Below are 23040 nucleotides of genomic sequence, written 5' to 3' on the forward strand. Positions count from 1 at the left end.
AGGGTGTAGAGAGGAAGAGGACACTTGTTCAGATCAATGATTTTTTTAGGTAAGACAAAAGGTAAGGGAGGGTTGACATTACATCCTTTTTCCCTGGTTTGAAATTATGTTTTTTTCCTGCTAATATTCTCAGGAAATCAACTTTGGCTGGATTTGATCAGAAAAAAAAAAAATGCTATCGTTTGGAAAAACAATGTGTTAGCAGTTCTTGTAAATGTTTAACTAAAGCCAAGTATTAAAATTGATTATTTTACATTGCACACTTTTACCCTTGCTTGTTTCTTCTTTTAAATGCGTGCCTCACTTTTGTATCAATGGAGAAACAATTTTTAGCAACTTTTAATATCAATGGTTGTAGAAATTTTTTAAAAAGAGTCCAATTATTTGATTTTATTAACCAAAAGCAGAAGATTGTATTTTAAGTCATGGCTCAAATCTCAGTGGGGGGGTTGCTGTTTTATTTTCTCCTGAACTGGGCGCAGAGATTTAATTAATTGATGACATTTTACCAGGGAAGTGTTTAAGAGTGAATGTTAAGCTTGGAGGGACTTTTATTGATCTTATTAATATTTATGCTCCTAATCTGCAGGGGTGGGGGGGGGGGACATGGATGGACAGATTTTATTTTTTGATAAATTATCAGAGTTTTTTTGAAAGTGTGGCCCGGCGCATTTACTCGAGGTGGGGAGGGATTTTAATTGTATTTTGAATTTTAATCTCAATCGCAACCACGAGGAACCCCACCCCCAGTCTGTGAGTGAGCCGACTGCTGTTGTAAATACACGCAGCCTAGTGGATGTTTGGAGAACTGTCCATCCCAATCCTAAAAAATATACTTGGATTAAAATAGATTGCTTTTACACCCCTAGAATGCATATCAATAAGTTTATTTGTTGCCGTATTTCTTCTTCTTCATTATCTGATCACCATTTTTTGTCTCTTTACCCCCTGAAATTTCTGTTAAATCTTATTGGCAGTTATTATTATTATTATTATTATTATTATTATTATTATTATTATTATTATTATTATTATTATTATTATTATATATTGCTACAAGTTATCATAGTACAAAATTTCACATTATAGAGTATCATCATTTTTGTATCATTTTAACATCAAAATCCTACTAGACTTTCGTTTTTGTGAATACTTTAAAGTTTTTTGGGATAATTGGAAGACACAGATTCACCACCCTGACGTCTGAGACAGTGGTGGGACATTGGTACAACACATATTAAAGTGTCTTGCCAACAGTACACTCAGCACTCCATGATGTATGTGGCAGTGGCTGTCAGTGGACCGGAAAGAGAGACATTGGAGTTGGTGAGGCAGGTAGATGGCCAGAGCAGTGAGATGGCATGTCAGAGCCTGCGTGAGAGGAAGCAGTTTCTGGGCAGGCTGCTGGAGGAGAGGGTGCAGGGCTAGCTGATCAGTGCCCGCTTCACTCAGCTCAGAGACATGGACACCACTACAGCCTTCTTCGGCTTGGAGAAGAGGACGCTGTAGCAGAGACAGATCCACTATCTGAGGCTGCCCTGGGGGAGGGAGGTAAGCAGCCCAGCAGAGCTGAGCCAGGTGGCAGTGGAGTTCTATAGTGAACTAAATAAAGCTGAGGGCTGCGACCTGCTGGATACAACAGTTACACCAGGGTCTCCCCAGACAAAGTGAGGGAAAGAGCAGTGAACTGGATTCCCCCCTCACATTGCAAGAGCTTTCCAAAGCTGTTAAGTAGCTGTCCAATGGCAATGCGCCCAGCATCAACGGACAGCAGCCGGAATTCTACAAGCACTTCTTGCCTCTGCTGGGTGAGGACCTGTACCACGTGCTAACTGAGGGAGGGACATCAGGGAGGAACAGCTCCCTCTAAGCTGCTGCTGTTCCATCATTACCATGCTGCCTAAAAAGGGGGACTTGTGAAACCTTAAGAAGTGGTGTCTGTACTCTTTCTCTGCTCTGCTCTATAAGTTTTTTTCCAAGGCTCTGGCTGTCCAGCTGCGGGGCTGCCTGGCGTCGGTGGTGCACAGGGACCTTTTAAATGTATCCAGACTTTTTAACCTCAATGTTGGCTTAATTTTGCTTGAACCAAGAGAACGCTTTTTAAAGGGTTTACCACAAATAATTATTTGCCACATTGAAGGTAAAACCTTCACTGTAATATTTTATAGCATTGTGAAAAAAAAAGGCGTGTGTGCTACTAAAAAACAGGACAAATAATACAAATAATAAATAAATAAATCACATATGTTTATGACATTTAATGTCCCGTTAAGTCTTACAGATTTCACAGGACAGCTGTCTCAAAAAGAGAACAATCGAGGCAAAACCAGAACGGGTGGCAACCCTAGCTGAACGCCAATATCACCCTGAACAGGTGCTCATGTTCAGAGATACATGGACGGTATAAAAGTAGCAAAGAAACAAAGTATTGTGTTAAAACTAGTAACTCAATTCTTGGTTTAGAATTTTACTATATTATAAATTGGGTGTAAAAGTTAGAGTTTGTACTTATTTTTAAGTTCATTGAATTGAAATGGACTTACTTTAACTTTGGCAAACTTGGTTAAAAGTTTTTAGTTTGCATTGCAGTGGCGCATATTTGTGAGGGCCAGCAGTGCCTAGAGGTCGACATGTTAGTTGGAGGCATAGTTCAAACCTGGTTTTACCATATTACGGATAAACAAGGGGCAACTAATTTTTTAATACCATATTCTATGTAATAGGTATTGGATGGGTGGTGTGATTTTTAGCCATTGTTATTTATATTGCTGTTATTTATTATCCATGTGTAGGAGTTTAGAATGTCACTGTTAAGATTTTAAAGTATATTTCAATATAATGGATTTGTCCAGGGCAGGGTTTACCTGGGCTCAGGTATATATGCTTGCTGTTGAAAGTGGACTGATGGTTGCTGAAGCCAGGTTATTTAAAGCCTGTATAGGAGAAGGTCTTGTTTATTCTATTTTATTTCATTTTGCACACATTATTAACTGTTCAAGTGTTGCATTTTATCCACTGTTCCGGGTTAAGTGCAATAGCAATAAAGACATCTCCACTTTTGGATAAATTCAGTCATTTGTCTCTGTGAGTTTCTTCAACTTTACCAACAGACACTGGGTTTTATTTCTTATATTAATCTTTTATATTTGAATGTTTTTAGAACAGTCAGAGAAGGCCCTTCCCAGTACAGAGAGGAATTCGGCAGGGATGCTATTTCTCTGGAATGCTGTACTCCCTTTCCATAGAGCCCCTGCTGCACCAGCTCTGCCTACGCTTGACTGGCCTGGCAGTGGCCATACTGCCCCCACTCTCCGTGTACGCTGATGACCTGAATGCCCTTGTCTCTGGAGACAAAGATGTAGCCACCCTGCAGTGTTGCAGCCATACCTTTGACAGAGCCTCGTCTGCCCGGGTCAACTGGGCCAAGAGTGGGGCTTACCTGGCTGGGTACCACCCCTCCCACTTTACCCCCAACCCTGTCCTGGAATTCAATTGTTCTCAAGATCCTGGGTGTGTTCCTGGACAACGAACAGTTTATGCAGCAGAACTGGGAGGAGCTGCTGGAGAAGATCCAGGGGCAGCTGTAGAGTTGGCATGGGCTTCTCTCCAGGCTGTCTTTTAAGGGAAGGGTTCTCATCATTAATAACCTGGCTGCCTCCAAATTGTTGCACAGACTGGTGTGCCTGGACCCTCCCCCTGGATTGTTGTCATAAATCCAGAAGAGCTTGTTGGAGTTTTTCTAGGTTGGGTATCACTGGCTTTCCCATGTGGTGCTGTACCTTCCACCAGGTGAGGGGGGCCTGGGACTGATTAACCTCTCCTGCAGGGTAGCTGCTTTCCGACTGCAGATGGCCCAGTAGCTGCTGTACTGCATGGGGCTATGCTGGCAGGGGCTGGCCTTCTGTCTGGTGCGGGGGCGGGCTGGCTGGGTTTTGGACAGATAACTTTTTAACATTTCCCCTGACAGACCATCCAACTCAGGACTGGACAAATTTTACAATATTATGTTCAATGCCTGGCACCTTCTCCACATCAGCAGGACTGACTCTTCCCTATGTAGTCCATAGATCTTTGAAGAACCCCAGTTTTATTTTATTTATTTATTTAATTTATTTAGTAGTCATCAGTTGATTTTACCCTGTTTTTCTCTCAATTTGAAACAGCCAATTGTATTTTAGGCTCAGCTCATCGCTACCATCCCCACGCTGACTCGAGCGGCGAAGACAAACACACACTGTCTCTGCCGTCAGCCAACCACTTCCTTTCACACTGCAGATCCGACATGCAGCCAACCCAGAGCTACAGTGTCAGAGGACAAAGTAGCTTTGGGCAGCTTACATGCAAGCCTGGCCAGTCTACAAGGGTCACTGGTGAGCTGAGGACACTCTGGCCATCCTAAGAACCCTAATTATGTGCCACCCGCTGGGAACTCCTGTCTACGGTCAGCAGTGGAAAGCCTGGACTGGAACCGACGACCTCCAGACTATAGGGTGCATCCTGCACTCCACACAGAGTGCCTTTACCGGATTCCCCCATTTTAATTCTGTCACTCTGTGTAGTGTGTTTTTAAATGCTGGATTTACAAAACTGGGCCACCTTCTTGAATTCACAGATTTTTGGTGGCGGTCCTGCAGGAAACTGAGTGTGCTTCTAGGTATCAGATCAGAGAGATTCTTGCAGAAGATGCGGATTGAGCCGAAGACCTCCTTGAGCCCAGCCCTCTCTGGGTTTGTGAAGTGGTGTCTGACACAGCATGTGGCCCTCGCACCTAACCCTCTGTTCCCCACAGTGCTGGTCTCCCCCTGGGCCCCCTGGCAAAGGAGCAGCAGTCTGGGAGGCTGCTGTCCATGCACAACCTCAATGAGCTGCATTTTCATGCCATGGAGAAGAAACAATTGTACCACCCTTGTATTAAATTTCACTGCTACCTCCAGTTGAGATACCTGGTAGATACCAAGTGGAGGGCGCACATGGGTGTAATTAAAGCTGTGCTCCCCAGCTGGCGCTCTCTGGACAAACTGCCTTGCTAAAATGTTCAGGAGACCTGCAGTGGCGTGTGTTGCACAGCATTGTGGCCACAAACCGCTACCTGAGCCGTGTGGAGCCTGGAGTGAGTAAGCGGTGTCCATTCTGCCCTGCCTCCGAGACTGTGTATCACCTGTTCACTGACTGCCCCCGACTGCTGCCCTTCTTCCTGCCTCCGAGACTGTGTATCACCTGTTCACTGACTGCCCCAGACTGCTGCCCTTCTTCCTGCCTCCGAGACTGTGTATCACCTGTTCACTGACTGCCCCCGACTGCTGCCCTTCTTCCTGCCTCCGAGACTGTGTATCACCTGTTCACTGACTGCCCCAGACTGCTCCCCTTCTCCCTGCCTCTGAGACTGTGTATCACCTGTTCACTGACTGCCCCAGACTTCTGCCCTTCTTCCTGCCTCCGAGTCTGTGTATCACCTGTTCACTGACTGCCCCAGACTACTGCCCTTCTTCCTGCCTCCGAGACCGTGTATCATCTGTTCACTGACTACCCCTGACTGCTGCCCTTTTTCCAGCTTTTAACAGACCTGTTGGCGTATTTTTGTGTTGTTTTTACTAAAACATTACTTATTTTTAGTATCCCCTACAATTCAAAACAACGTCAAAAAATGTGTGCTTGTTAATTTTATACTTGGTCAAGTGAAGTTAGCCATGTTTAAATCCTGAAAACACAAGATTTTAGCCACTGGTTTTACTGATGCCTGTAGTGTTGAGTCCTGCCTGTTAGTAGGATTCAGGTGGATTTGTTTTATTACCGTCTGGTAAAGGACTTGGACCAGTTTACACAGATGTGGTGTGGTTAAACTGAACACTGTTATATGAGGAGAGAGGTTAAATGTCAGCAAAACTTACAAAGAAAATGTACAAAATGAAATGTACTGGTTGCATAAGTATTCATCCCCTTAAGTCAGTACTTGGTAGAAGCACTTGTTGCAGCAATTACTGCTATGAGTCTTTTTGGATAGGCCTCTACTAGCTTTGCACAGTAGGATGGAGAGATTTTTGCAGGAAAATTCTTCCAGTTCTGATAAGTTTGATGGGGATTGTCGATGGACAGCAAACTTGAAGACTTGCCAAAAATTTTGATTGGATTCAAGTCAGGACCTTGACGGGGCCACTCAAGAACATTAATTCTCTTCTTGTGCAACCACTCCAGTGTGACTTTGACTTTGTGCTTCGAGTCATTGTCCCGCTTAAATGTGACTTTCCTCCCCAGTTTCACAGTCTTGGCTGACTCAAGCAGGTTTTCCTCAAGGATTCGCCTGCATTTTGCCTCATCCATTCTCCCCTCTATCCTGACAAGCTTCCTAGTCCCTGCTGAAGAGAAGCATCCCCATAACATTCTGCCACCACCATGCTTGACAGTTGCGAGGGTGTTGACTGGGTGATGTGTAGTGTTGGGCTTGCATCAGATGTAACGCTTGAAGTTTAGACAGGAAAGTTAAAGTTGCGGTCCTATGTTAGACCAGATCCAACATTTTTTTTTGTGATTCAATGCCTTTTAAACCAGTTTTATGCTAAAAAAAAAAAAAAATAATTAAACAGCGTGTGTAAAAATAAAAACCGTGTGTGAAAATAAATTGGACCTGACGTGCCTAACATGCACTGAATAAATGGACTGCAAAAGGTTAAGATAAGGCTTTTTGAGTAATGGCTTCTTTCTTTCAACCCATCCATACAGGCCAGCCTTGTGTAGGGACCGGCTTATTGTTGATGTGTGAACATTGATTCCCATCTCAGACACAGAACTTTGCAGATCTCTCAAGATCATTGCTGGCTTCAGAGTGACATCCTGAACCAGTTTCCTACTTGCCCGGCTGTTCAGTTTGGGAGGGCAACCTGATCTGGTTAGTGTCTGGGTGGTATGATCCATCTTCCACTTCTTAATGATGGACTTCACTGTGCTGAGAGGGATAATCAGCAACTTTGAAATTTTCTTGCACCCTTCCCCTGCTCTGTACCTCTCTACCACTTTATCCCTGACTTGTTTCGAAAGTTCACTGGTCTTCATGGTTGCTTTGTTGGATCAATATGTGAGAACCAGCTTGAAAGTCCATTATATATATATATATATATATATATATATATATATATATATATATATATATATATATATATATATATATATATATATATATATATATATATATATAAATTATCTACAAGTTAAACCACTTTGAGTACACACAGGCTGAAACCTATGTGTACTAGAGGAATCTAAGGTGTATTGTTGACGGCTCCATGTCCACCCTTACAAGTTCCACCAGTTGGTCAAACATAGCTCGGATGACCCAAAATGTTTCAATCCATTGTTTGTCAGAGAAAGACTTGTGAAGCACAACCTCCTCCCATCAAACAGAGGGATGATGATGCGCCCGCATTCGTCTTTCCTGCCGATGCACAAATAGAGGGCTGGACACATAATCCTTTTGTTTAGCACATTAACAGTTACGCAGTTGGCTAAGACTAATATATATGGGTGTGTGAAAGGACATCAGTAGACTAAGAAGGATAAGAAAAGCAGTAATGGGAACTGGTGAGTGCTGTCGGTTTTTGTACACATGCTACTTCTATATTTCTAGAACAACTAATTCTAAACAATAATAGCAATAACTATTATTATTTTCTTCTTCTTGACAGCATTTTGCATTCTAGACAGATAGGGGGTAACCTTCTCTTCATCTCTGCCTAGCGCGTAAAACTTCATATAAACCCCTATGCATTATTTGAACCATATCCTTTCTCATGCACTTGAACTTTTAATATGCACATCAGATTTAAATTTCACATTATGATAATAAATAAAACTAACTGTATATAATTTCATTCATGCTTATGATTGTTCATTTTTGTTAACTAAAATTCTGTGCTCAAAGCAAAGCAAACCATTTTATTTAATCTCACAAATCCTGACTAATTTAATTACCATTTGACTAGTGCAGGACTGCTGGTGGTAGCTGCTAGCTTGTTGTCTTCAGGAGGTTCATCAACAGTTTTCTGCCATTTAGATAAATTAGGACAACCAAAACAAATAGCAATTTTTTAAATTATATTTTCCTTTCCCCTACCGCTGTCAGGCCATACTTCACGTCGCTCACTCAGTGTTATGTCAAGTTGCACCTCCATTTGGACTGTAAATTATATAAGCTGTGTGCATTGTCCAATCAGAAGAGTTCAAGGTTGAGCATCTCAAGAATGACAGTAAATAGCCCAATCACAAACTGAAGTTTGAAATGCGCGCTTTGGCAGATAGCAAGCATGTCAGTGGTCAGTTGTGAGTGGCGGTTCATGTGTATACTAATTGAAAGCGTTACTGATTGTAGCGTATTGAGGCCAACAAAAAAAAAACATCTTTTCAGCACTTTTTTTTTTCCTGCCTGGCAGAAATCTGGGGGTGGGGGGTGGGGGGCAAGTCACCAGGCGTGCCCCCCCTATGCGTCGCCACTGTGCTCCAATACTATATGTATAGGTCCTAGTGGAATCTAATCATTGTAAAATGAAAAAGTATGTATGGCATATAGTTTAGTTTGAATAAGTCCAATGCTAAGATACATTTGCTATCATACCTAAACAGTGAAAGTTTGTATGTATTTTCTGGTTATATACTGTGGTTAACTAAATGGAATTTGCTTCTAAAAGTAACTACATATCTCAGTGTGCACAATCTGTAAAAAACTCTGCACCCAACGTAATGCAGAGCACAAGAAAACTGAAAATAAAAAAAAAATGAAATCTTTTAGTTGACAGAAATGTTCCATAAATGTGCTGATCCTGAACACCTGCTTCACTGTACTTTATTAAATGCTTTGTAAATCACCCTTTAATCTCAGTTCAGAAAGTAAAGATATTTTAAAAGAAAAGTGCAAAGCTTTTGAACAATATTTATTTTGTTTTCATGTCTGCAGAGATGACTTATTTTTAAAAAATATTTAAATCATTTGTAACAACATTTTTATGGGAAAATGTTCATATTTGTTAAACATTGAACCACGTTTAAACAGAAAAAAAATAATAATTAATATACTAAGAATGTAATTTTCCTCATTTAATAGCTTGTTGTGAAAATGTTGACAATAACAATAACAATAATAATACAGCACCATGTGAATATTTTGAATGCATTTTCAGTTCTTGTTACTTTCGTTTTCAGGCTTGATGACAGATGGTGCACCACCTGACTCTGAACAGTCTAATGTAGCATTCCTTGTGCATGACAGGAAATCAAAGATCAAACGACATTGTAGAAGGTGAAGCAGCATATTGCAAGCCAGCAACACTGTGTGACACATAGTAAAAGTGTAGGATTACACAACCACATATCTTTTAACCATCACTGTCTTAATATAATTAATGCCTGAACCATCAATTTATTAGAAATGTAACCCCAAACCCAGAAATGTAACCGCAAGAGTGCTATAACTTTTTCATGAGAATGTGATTTAGCACACACATATCACGCCAAATCTTTACATTATAACAAGTGCACGGCCAAAACATTTTACGGCTTAAAAGGGTGAGTACATTGCCTTCACGTTAAAAAGCCACTCAAATTGACTTTTTTTTTTCATGGCAACAAGTTTGAAAAGCCGTACCATATGTTCACAATACTTGTGAAGATCCCATATGACGTAACCTCACACAGCTTTCTACTATAACTAAAGGCCATACCAAACAATTCTTTATTAAAAACTTACTGCTTTGCGCTTAGACTTTTCTGCCTCTTAGCAGGAAGATCTTCTTAAACATCATGTATTAAAACAGAAGTGCCATCTGTGAAAGTAAAGTTGCCAAATGGTCTCTTAGGGGTGTGCAGAGAACGGATTACTCTTAGTCATGATCGTACTTGTACTCAGAAACCAATAGTCATACTCATATTCATACTCAGATGATGTCATCTGAAGTGGGTAGGTCTAAACTTTAAAGAAAAGGCTTGTAACCAGGAGGTCCCTGGTTCAAATCCTGGCTGACTCTCTCTGTGTGACCCTGAGCAAGTCATTTAGTCTCCTTGTGCTTTTTCTTTCAAGTGAGACGTTGTTGTAAGTGACTCTGAAGCTGATGCATAATTCACACACCATAGTCTCTGTAAGTTGTCTTGGATAAAGGTGTCTGCTAAATAAATAATAATAATACAAGTGCCATTAAATGCATCTGTCCTTTTACAGGATGATATACTACAACTTTTCTTTTCAACAGAATGTACATTAGCATGCAAAAAATAACAGGCTAATGTATTTATGGGATGTACATTAGACTCCACATCTCATTGCTTTTCTTTTCAATGAAAAGCATTGAATGCATGCAGTAGCAATACATTAGCTTATGTTTATTTTTTACCCCTTGCCTAGACCAAAAACAGAGAAATGATACTGTAATTCACAAAGACCCCAAAAAAACACACCATGTTACTGAAATACTAACACAAAAGCACCTTCAAAAAGTATATGCTATTTCTTTTTTTCTTTGACCAATAAAACTAAATGAGTTTCATGGACATGTGCATATTGACATACTGAATGACCTTTTAAAAAAGTACAAAATCCCCAAATAAGCCTAATGAACTAAAAAACTATATACCTGTATATTTTTCAAAGTGGATGTAGGTAGGAATTAGCTAACACACTTTGCAGCTCTCCTCCAAAATGATCATCAACTACAACAAGTGTACACAGCACGTCCCTTTTCAAGAATGAATAAAATGCAATTGCTCACAGTAAGCAGGAAAATAAACTGTTTTGGCTGGTTTATTTTATCCTATACTGTGCACAAACACATAGGCATTAAAGTAATGCTGATACCCTAGGCCTGTGTAAAAAATGAATCATATGAAGTGAAAAGCTGAAACTACAAGTTTTTTTTAACTTAAAAAAAGGGTCTGTGTAGACATATTGTAAATGTGTGCTGTATTTACAGATGCAAATAAAACGAATGATGCAAAAGTATTGAAAGAAAATAAAATGTCAGTTGAGGTATGTGGCAGTATTGTGGGATGGTGGGACTTTGACACCTCATTGCTCTCGAGGCCTCAGGTTGGTGCCTCGCCTGCGTGGAGTTGGGTTATTTTGTGGTCAAATGTCCCTGCCAAGAGGAGGAGTAACAGCTGCCGGGCCCGAGTACCAAAGAAAGGGAGGGGTAGCCCTTCCCAAAGGTGAGCAGGGAAGCTGTCTCCAGCACCCAAGAAGGATGAGCCGTCTTCAGCGCCCAAGAAGAAGAAGCCTTCTCCAGCGTCCAAGGAGGAGCCGTCTCCAGCGCACAAGAAGGAGGAATCGTCTCAAGCGCACAAGAAGGGGGAACCTTCTTCAGTGCCCAATAAGGGGGAACTGTCTCCAGCTGCACGTCCGGAGGAGCCAGCGTTGCTGTCAGCATTGCCGCTGCCAGTGTTGACACTGCCAGAGTGCCCCGCACCACTGCCAGCGGAATGTCTGGAGGGTCCAGCGTTGCTGACAGAATATGCATCTTCTAGCACTGCCACTGCCATCGTTGCCATGGCTGGAGTGCCCCGCACCACTGCTAGCATTTACACTGCCAGCGTTTCCACTGCCAAATGAGCAGGCGAGGGGACCACCTCTATTACAGCCCGACCACCACCCCTATTTCCTGACCTGGGAGCCTTGATCCAGGCTCCCAGGCACCTGGCATTTGTGTCCAGACCTTTGGTCGCTGGGCCTAGCTTCACCAGGCACAGGTGGTCATCTGGTCTCTGGCTTTGCTCCCCCTGGTGAATCATACGTCACTCCACGGTCGCTGAGGCTGCACCACCCTCCCATTTGTCAAACTGCTCTCCTGACACCCCGTCCAAGTCACCTAGGTCCCCTGTCTCAGGTTCTCGGTTTCTGTGCCTATTCATTTTGTTTGTTAGTGTTTGCTTGTCCAGCTGCTTGTCTCTCTCCTTGACTGAAACATCCTTGTCAGTGACAATACCCTGTCACAAGGTCCCAAACAAAAATGAACGGAGTGAAGGTGCGGAACAAGTAAAAGGGATTCAACAAACATGGGCAACCTCATTCGTGCTTCCCACCTGGTTCCAAAAGCCCTTGGATTAAAAGGGTCGTTGTAGACTACCAATTGGAATCTTAAAGGAAATATCTGGAAGCTGCTTTACAGTAAATGAGATACTTCTATGGGCAGGTCAGTTTATTTTTATTGAGCAAGGTAGTTTAATTTACCATGCATGTATTGGAGACATGAAATTAGTTTATTTCTCTGATTACTTTTGTTGCATTATATCAGTACACTGGTTGAACTCATGTAAAAGGGCATAACTAACCCTCCTATTATGTTTAGAATTTGAGTACGTCTGTTATGTTTCAGGTAATATTGACCCAGTGCATTTTCAAACAAATTGAAACAGCTGTGAATTGATAGCATATAATTTCTTTGCATAGCTTTTACTCATTTATTTTAAACATTAGAAATTAATTTAAACTCAAAGCATGAACATTTTGTTAAACAAAATTGTTTTGTACCTTAACATTTGGAGAAGGGAATAAATGAAGCTTGAGCGTAATCCAGAATTTCAAGAATGTAAAAATTATTATTTGAAGTACTAATTATTATATAGCTATGGTACATTAATTTTCAATAACACATACACACACAGTAAATGCCAGTTATACTAACCCTGATAATGACAACTTTTGGTTATTAACAACATTTTCCAAGGAGCCAATCCCATCCCATAGACTTTAATGTTAATGGAATTCTGATATAAGGAACTGCATGCCACTTATTGACAACTTTATTACTTAGTTGCCAGTGCTACAGAGCACACTTGCATGATTTATGCACCTACTTCATGCAGCTTTTATAACACACTGACTTTGCAACTGCATATTTCTTGCAGACTGAGGCAGAATCGTGGCTTTGAAACTGGCTACAAAGCGGCACGCAAAATTGAGATGGATTTACAGTGGGAGGTGGTTTACATTGTAAAAAACAGACAACGTTGGACAATTTCTTATTTTAAAAGTGTGTTCTTTAGAATTGATTGTAACTACAACACATATTTTTAATGTTTGCTTTACTCATTGTAAAGACAATTGTAGTACATCTTTGTATAGTACTATTTAAGCCTTCTTCCTTGTTTTGTTTTACACACATGTGAAGTAAACAGTTCTATGTTAGGGTATTTTGTGTTTCTCATGTTAATTTTTTAACACTGTAACATTTAAAACATGTGTATTTCAATGCCATATTTATAGAACTACAGTAGGCCTAGACGTCATTGTTCCATATAAATACACTTGAAAACGGGGACTTTTCCCGTATTGGCAATTTTCAGTTAATGAAAATGTTTTGCTGGGAACAGAGAGATTGTTAATGAGCGGCATCTACTGTATATCTATAGGCCACACTAATAAAGAATACTTGTTTGTGCTTATACTCTGGCATACCCCTAGTGCTTATTATGATAGGAAGCCTGTTTATTTTCTAGTATTTTAGAGAACAAAATGGGGACCTGTGACAGAAATACAATGAGTTCTGGTGATAAATCTCCCTCCCGACCTGTGAGGGTGCTAAAGAATGGAAGGAGAAGTATCTGGAAGGGCTGGCCTGACAGTTTGTTTCCAGGACTGGGAAGTCGGTCAGCCAGGAAAGAAGCGAGACTCTATTGTAAGACCATATTGACCTGAAAGGTAAACGAGAGGCAGCTGCAAGTAATAAGGCGGCTGCAACCGTTTACCTAGATGTCATGCGGGAGTACATATAGGGCACAGGGTAACGCTGATCTTTTCCTTCGTTTGGGTTAAACGGTGGGAGAGAGAAGGACTGAGAGAGGAGCTCTCAGAGTGAATCAAATACATGTTGTGTGTTATTGTGTCTGTCCATATAATTGTCTGTTTTTGTGTTCACTAATAGACGGTTAAGCACACCTCTAGAGCTGTCGCCAAGGTCAGCACGATGCGGAGCACCACTGCACACCACACAACCTGTGTCTGCACCGAACAACTGCAAGTCTGCACTCACCCAGGACTGGTGACCACGTCTTTTGTTTTTGTTCGGGACTGTGCCCTGTTTTGTTATCCCCGTGCTTTACACATTGTTGTGTATTGCTGGGGATTTATTATTTGACGGTCACCAGACCTGGAAACCAAAATAAACACGAATTCACGGAATATCGCTGTCTGCCTATCACTCCTGCACCACATCACCGCTACACACCACATCACCGCTGTTCCTTTACCAGCCACTTTGCCACAGGACCCCATTCATACCCATGTTTCTGGAGCCAAGAATATATTACCCTAGCATCACCATCCATAAAAATAAACATTGTATTTTACATATTCCACCAGTGTTGAATTCATCTGCAAACTCATGTCATCCATTTGTCACATTCAAAACCATCTGTATAATAAAGTAAAACCAAAAACCATCTGAAAACTATATGCTGTCATTAATAATAAACTTATTAATTACATCAAATCACAGTTTAAACTGTCTCTCCAAGGACAAGTAAACGAAGACCTCAACTTGGAAAAGTAATATATTTATCTGTTTATTGCCTGGGGATAAGTCTTCAGAAATAGAGTTACACATTCTATATACAGTTTTATACTTTCGTCCATTAGAATCTTCTGGCATTTGTTGTCTTGTGTGTAGAAATTCCAGAACAAAATTTCACTGACATGTTTAATAACCAGTTTAGTGACTATACTGGGTTAAAGTTAAGTCATTTTGGAAGGAGTGTGAATCTGGCAAGAAAGAAACTGGGCAAGAATTACCTTCCCAGCTTGAAATACCTGACTCCACATATAGGCATGCTCAAAACAGCAAGAACAGTACTAAGAAATTTGCTGTGCTTTTATTACAATATGCTGCTGCTTATTTGGGATTGACTTTTGGTGGTTTTATTTTAACATACGGTAAGTTTTATTAAGTAAAAGGATGACAATATTACAGAAGTAGTTGGCAACTGGAGGGGGATTATTAGTAACTAGCAAATACGTTTTTATAACTTGTTCAGCATATTTTATTAATATCCTGAAATTGTTTTAAATCTAGTGCTAATGTGTATTTCCTATCAAATATGATTATATCTAGAACATAATGGAAAGAAGACAGCAACACTCAGAACAGCACTGTGCTTGTATTTATCCCTTTCTTAGATATAGTTCAAGAATTATCTTTGGCAGAAGAACATTCATGCCCATTACTTATTCTCTCTAAATCCCCCCTTGGGCTCAATTATAGCTGACAGTTGTTTACAACTTACACACATTAAATACTGAAATCTAAAGCATTTGCAACCCGAAGCAACTAAGCTTTTCAATATCTAATTTCACACCTTCCTTAACATGTATCTCATGCAATTTGTTACAGAGTCATATATATATTATATATCTATATATATATATATATATATATATATATATATATATATATATATATATATATGTGTGTGTGTGTGTGTGTGTGTGTGTGTGTGTGCGTGTGTTACGGTAACTGTTTAAATATTTACCAAGTAAACATGTAAATGTCCAAAATAAACATCACAGCGCTTTACTTCAGACATTTACAGGTAAACCTCAAGAATAACTAAGTGCCTTTATCAATAAACTTCAGTAAATGTATGAAAAGCAATATATTTCTTCATTACCCCGTGCTCTCCTTGCTCCTACATTGCCCTTCCTTGTTAACTGCTATAATTGGCTTACTTGGTTTGGCAGTAAGAATCCAGACAACACGTTTATGCTTGATTATTCTGTGGTTTTATGGTCACACATATAAAAAAGTTATAAAGAATTGAGCTACAGTGGAAGAGTTTAAGTGTGCAACAGGTATAGGACTACTGTTTCACAACTGTAAAGATAATGCCCACAAAAATAGCCTTTTTCCTGCCTGCAGGAGTAGGTTTGATGTCTCCCATGTTGTGCAATCGTCTTTGGTGACAGTCTTCCAGATCAAATAAGTATCAAACTCCTTTCATAACAATTTTAGAAGCCTACTATTCTTGGAAAACATGTTTAGCTGTTCAGTTATGCTATGTCCATATGTCACAGAGTTTATCACATTAAACTACACAGACCATTATAAACTACAAAATACATTCAGAAATTGAGATTAGAGTTGATGTTTGTTTCTTAGGAATGATTCGTCTGCCTGGATATTACCCATGAGTTATTAATGTTTAATTTGGCTGCCACTCTCAAAAACAAGCAGAGAAGATGGAAGCACATTTCAAACTGTTTTGTTATTAAACAGACAATATTATAAGCTTGCTTGTTTTGACAGATCGAAACACATTGGTTACACTGACCAGTTGACTTTCATTTCACTTTACAAATATTTTAATGTAACTGCAAATTAGACCCACGGGATGACCTGTACAAACCATTTAAGTTGAGTAAACACCTTTAGCAATAAAAGAAAAAGCAAAGCAGATTTTAAGAGCCTTTGCAAACAGAAATGTCTCTGCCAAGGCACACACATTTACAGTCTCTGGACTGTTGTTTACATAATAGATTCACTATGGCTTGAGAATCAGTGAGACCATCTGCTTGCTTTTGAGGGAAATATCATTCTCAGTATTCAATTTAAAGGAACCTCAGTTTCTGGATATACTGCCAATGGATAAGTAAGAATACTTTTAATTTTTTTTTAAAACAGAGATTTATAATAAATAGCAAATAAATTATACAATTATGATCTTTGTAAAAAGGAAATTACACTCTTTATAAATGTAAACTTTTTAACATTGTTTTATTACCAGATCAGAATAGAATGTTTACATGTTTTAGGGTTTCAGCTTTGTATTTGATGATGTGAGTTGGACCTTCATTTTGTACTCAGTTGTATATATCCTGTAACTTTTGGGGAGTCCTACCAACCTTTTATGACATCATGTGTGACCCACTTTAAAAGAAGACAGTAAATTTAATGGTAAATACATTTTACTGCTGTAAAAGACTGTACATGTTACAATTAATTATATTAAAACTAAATAAATTTTTACCATAACTTTATATACAGCCAAATAGGTATGTATAAGTAGACTACTCTCATCCCTACTGGCAGTCGTTTTACCATAAAATGTAAATATGTTTTTGTATTGTTTACAGTGCATAATGACTAAATATGTAGTATATATAGTGATAGAACTGCCCTGAGTGCAAGTGTATCACAATAAATTACTATAAATGTGTATCACAATAACTTACTATAATGAAATGATAATTTTATATATATATATATATATAACTATATATATATATATATAATAATCGATATATATACAAATATATATTTTGGCATATGCTCTCCGTATGATACATACGTTGCGTATCGAGCAACGCATAGTCAGGCACAAAAATTAGATCTAAACAATATAATTATATTAGATAATCTAATATAATAAATAATATTAATAATAATATAATAATAATTATAATAACAATAATAATTAGGAGCGGCGGTGCTGGCAAAGTCCTGGACGAAGCAATAGGACACAAGACCCAGTAACCCTTTGAGTCGACTTGGTGGGTGGGGGTGAGCCACTCCCTAACCGTAGTCACCTTATCCAGCTCCATGCTTATTCCCTTTCTGTCGACCCGGTGGTCCAGGAATGTAACATCTCATTGCATAAAGCAACACTTGTCAGGTGCAGTTTGTGTCAATGCACCAGCAGATCATCGAGGTAGAAGAGGTATTCCTGGGAAGGAACACCGTCCAGAACCTTTTCCAAAATCACACAGCCCCCTTCTCATCTTGCTGCTGGTGCAAGGGCTATTTGCCAGTAGCCAATCTTGAGATCCAGTGGACCTGCTACCAAGCCCAAGGACTCACTAATGCGGGGGAGGGGGGATTAATCCTTCTTAGTCACCTCATTCAGCCGTCTGTAGTCAACACAGAAGTGCCATTCTCCACCTTCTTAGGGACTGCCACAACTGGTGAAGTCCAGGGGCTGTCCTACAGCTCAATAAGGCCCGCTTGGGTCACCTGTCGGGGTCTGCACTAAGCTACACTGAAAGCAGGCTAGCAGTCGATGGATCAGATTACTCTGTAAGTAAATATAAAATATTGAATTTGTAAAGTGAATGATTTCCAGTTGGTGTAAGGGGAACGAGTTATGTTGATGTAGCAATCTGCTAACTTGCACAGTGCGAAGTTGGAACCAATTGTATGCATCACCCAGCTGTCAACCTGTAGGGCATTATATAAGCACTGACACTAACCTAGTGCGCCTGCACTCAGCTCCAGCTCACCAAAGGTCTTCATTACCGAAGGACCGTGGTCTACATTGTGGTAGTCCAAACGAGGACAGGCCAGCGTGGACTGGATGCAAAATTTTCTACCCAAGCTTCGAACTGAAGCCTCCAACTCCAGACCAGGTTTGCATATATTTCTTTCTTTTCTCTTTATTATTTAATGCTCTTGCTCCGCTTGTAACTGTCGGTTTTCGACTCCCTCTTGGCAATACCCTCTCTCATAGCCATTTCTATTTCCTTTCCTCTAATGCTCCCCACCATGACTAACTTTAATATCCCCATAATCCTCTCCTCTAATCTCATCTCCCTGCCTCTCCCCCTTTCCTCTGCTCATACCCCCCCCCCCCCCCCCCCAACACACACACACACACTCTCTCGGGGTCTGCCCCCCCCCCTGGAATTGTCTCTCAGTTCCAACAAAGAAGAATCATTTCACTTCTCATTTCTCTCTTGACCTCCTAGCTTTTACTGAAACCTGGATCTTCCTTGATAACATTTCCACTCCAGCTGCCCTTTCCTCTCTTTAGGTACTGTCCCACTCTCCTCACGCCTCTGGATGGGGTAGGGAAGAGGACTTCTGCTCCTTTTTCTCCCCCCTCCTCTCTCTCTGTTAGCACCTTTGAGTTTCACACTGCTGAAATCACCTCCCCTTGTCACCTCCTCCTTATTGTTCTCTACTGTCCTCCTGGACCCCTTATTCATTTTCTTGATGAGCTTGACTTCCTCTTCTCCTCCCTTTACCCCTATTGTGACATCCCTGGTGTTAAGTCAAATAATGGGTGAAGTGGAGGCAGCATGCCCGACTTGCTGTTCCAGCACCTTTGCCAAGGCCAGCCTCTCTTCTGGCGATAGTGTAGGACACAGTTCTGGACCTCCCCATCCAGTGCAGCGATCAGATGTGTTCCCCCACCCCACCCCCCCGTATCTCAGCATATTGGTTCCTCTGCCATCTCCGGAAGTCGCTCCCCCTTGGTATTTCAGTCCATCCCATATAGACAAGTCCTCTGCCCTTCTCTCACTCTCTGTTCTCACCGCAGCTGTCTCTCGAAGCCCACTCCATAACGGCATCTCAACCCATCCGGGCAGCGGTGTCGGCTTCATCGCTGGTCACAGCCTCTTCCTCTCCCTCAGTGTTTGTTCCATTATTCCACTTCTGAACATCAATGTAGCAATGGGTGGGAAATGAAGCAGGGTCACACAGATTGAAGGTTTTCGAATTCAATGGTTTATTGCAGGCAGGGATTCTATACTCGGTAAGTAAAGTGTGCTGCCTTAAAGTGAGTATTACAGCAACAGCTGAATAATGTAGTGTTACACAGACTGTAAAACAAAAGAAAAGTACGCTGTCAGCCATGTGTCATCGCAACTGAGCTGCAGTCAAATCACACAGAGTATCCACTAACTCTCTAATCCTAATACTCCCTTATAGTACCCTTGTCCAATCCCCACACCTCAGTACATCACCCACCAAAACCAAGCATGCATAATCTGCCCTACCTCCCATCCCTTATTCTGCAAAGTGTCAATCCCTTTTTACCTTGCAATGGGTGTCTCTTCCTTTTAGCGGAGATCATGATTGGTGGAAATTCTTGCGCTTTTGGCATCACTGAACAGTTACAGTAGCAACAAACTTGACTTTTGGCCAAAGAACATTCTGGAACTCTGCACGCACACAATTATGTCCCGTTGTAGTAAAGTAGACCTCTGGGTCATTACAGTATGTATATATCAGCTCGCATGAATATTACATGAATGCATATTGTATATATATATATATATATATATATATATATATATATATATATATATTATATATATATAAAACATTGTGAATGCAAGAACATGGACTTATGTTTGAAGTAGGAATAGCTGACAGCTTTTAATTCGATACCAATTTAATGTCAGGGCAACATTGTAAATCAAAGAGTTAAACAAAACATATCAGGCTGGATTATCAAAGCTATTTACTCCAAATCTTCTTGAGTGCATTTACTGTATGGAAACAACCCCAATTAAACATCTAAAAAGAATAAGAAACAACTTAATAGTTCTTTCAAGCCACTGATCTATACTGGTAACTTCATTGTGTTAGTTTCTCTTTGCTTAAAAAAGAAAAAAAAAAAAAGTGCCGATGACGAACGGGAGTAAATAGAATAACTTTGAGGATTTAGCCCAGTGTTTTACTCTGGTTTAATTAGAGCCTGCTTAAATACAACAACACACATTGGATGAAACCAGTTTAATATGAAAAATTGTGGCAAAGTGGTTTGCAGTGCGCAGGTGTAGAGGTGATGCAGTGTTCAGGAATGATTTGAAACATAGTTCATGGTTAAATAGCTCTTTATTGGCTGATAAATAATAATAACTGGGCATACACGCTAATGTGTATCGTTCAGTTAAACCACAGGGTTCAGTCCTGAAATAAGATACACACAAATACAGACATGCTCACTTAATCCAGTAGTGAGTGCTTTTGGTGCAATACAAGTTTATAGCGAACGATGGTGCCGTGCAGTCCACGTTTAATACTGGCTTTGTACCGGCAGCTCCCAGATAGTTTAACCATCTAATAATGACAAATATTAGTTAATAAGACAAAACACTCACAGTTCTTTTTCGCGTCACTCCTTTACAGTTCCTTTCATAACCATAACAAAAGGAACAGATTGTATCGTCATATCCCCCGAAACACCCTTAGTCATAGTTCAATCACGTCTCCTCCAATCCTTGACTGACACTTTGCTTACCGTACTAGGGCAAGGACTTATATATTGTATATTATATATTATATATTATATATTATATATTGTGATATATAATATTATATATTATATATTATATATCTTCCTAGATGACCAGCTTCCGACTGACCCTGGAATGAACTGCCAAACCATCCAGTACGAGAGACACTGTTGTCGTTATACCGCGCCCTCAAAGGTCGGGAGGGAGATTGTTGACTAGGATTAATTCACTCCGTCAAAGATATACACAATTTATATGTACAATTTATATCCAAATTAGTCATTTAACACTATTGAGAAATAGTTCCTTATTACAAAACAGTTCACATAACACTAAAACAGAATAGGCTTTATTAAACATATTTAAAACAGAAGCAGATTTAATATTGTCTTTTGGGTTCCAACTTTATGAAAATACCAGAGAGAGTACTACTTTAATGATTTTAACTATTTAAAAATAACAAATCACACACACACACACAGACACACACACACACACACACACATACACAATACTATAATAAACCATTCATCTTTTAAGGTAACATACTCTTTTGAGAAGACTGGGGCCTTCACCAAGGCATGACCTATTGGGTTTAACTCAGGAGAAAGTGCTGGCAAGGTTGGACATTGTTTGTCAGTGTTTAACCAACATGCTGATGGGTTTTAATTGTATAATATCACACAGAGATAAAGACAATTACATAACATATTTGTCAGACCTACATATAGAATCACTCTATAGGACAAAGTAATTCTGCATCATATAGTTGAATGAAACCTGCTGAAAAATGTTACTGTGACAGGACAGCGCTAGCCCCAGATGCTATCGGCAGGAAAGAGACTCAAAGACAAGGAAGCTGCAGTTTAAGCACTGGAGTGCATATTTAATAAACAAAACAAATAAAACAGGAACAAACTGACACAGCAGCCAAAATAAAGGTTCAAACAAAAGACTAACCTCCACTAAAGGCTGGGAATACACTCACCTAACTGTGTAGCCATAACTGTACAGAATACTGTAGCTTCCCAGTTGTGTATTCACATGTGCATAATCAGAAATGCTGTACCAGTGCCATGAAGCATGTTTCTCATGACGTTTATTTCCATGTAAAAATAAACTACACCTATTTGTGCAAATTTGTTGAATGTAAGACTTGCATGTGCATGCATGTTTTTTTTTTTTTCCCCCCAGTAACAGGCAAGGGACTTGCTAGCAAGACTAAACACACAGGAGGTAACCAGAAACAGGGACAGAATGTCTTTAGCAACTGTTACATCACCCTTAAGGATGTAGTCACAGGAGAGTAAACAAGTGACAAGAAAAGATATACAGTAAACACCTCAGGAAATACCAGAGAAAACATACAAGATACTTAATCCACATTTATTTCTATATATATTGTTTGTTTTACTGTGAAACCTGTGAGCAATGTTTTTTTTTTTTTTTTCCCCCAATTTCATCTTGAAGCTTGGCATATTTATAGAACATCCAAATAAACAAAAATAAGAAAGGTTCAATGAAAAAGTCTCCCGTCTTTGTTTCCACCAATTTTGGACGACTTGAAGTGAGTTTTCCTGAAAAAAATACACAAGTGATGTTGTACACACCAGCTCTTATCCTATGGCAGAAAGTCACTATAAAAATTAATTTAGTTTGACATTTAGTTCAAAGTGATTTAGACAGGTCCTTTGAAGTCCCAGGTCGGTATCAAGCTTCATTCTGTGGAGGAATGGAGACTGAGCTATTCTAAGGGCTGATTCTAAGGTTGCTTTTATGACATTAGGTTTCACAGCTTATATGGATTCTGTACAGAGTATAGGATATATTTGACAATAAGCTACATTGTTGCTATATTAAGTGATAACCTTGGGGCTAGTTAAGTGTACCAAGAAATAAGTCAACTCCTCATTGGATATATTAGCAAAGGAAACATATTTTCTGAGTTACACAAACATCCCTACAGCAACAGCAATTATGTGACACGTGTTTTCAACATAGCTTTAAAAGGTCAACTTTGTTGACAGAAGATGTGATTTGCATCAGCAATTGTCAAT

This window comes from Polyodon spathula, chromosome 3 (genome assembly GCF_017654505.1).
Source record: "Polyodon spathula isolate WHYD16114869_AA chromosome 3, ASM1765450v1, whole genome shotgun sequence".
Classification (NCBI taxonomy): domain Eukaryota; kingdom Metazoa; phylum Chordata; class Actinopteri; order Acipenseriformes; family Polyodontidae; genus Polyodon; species Polyodon spathula.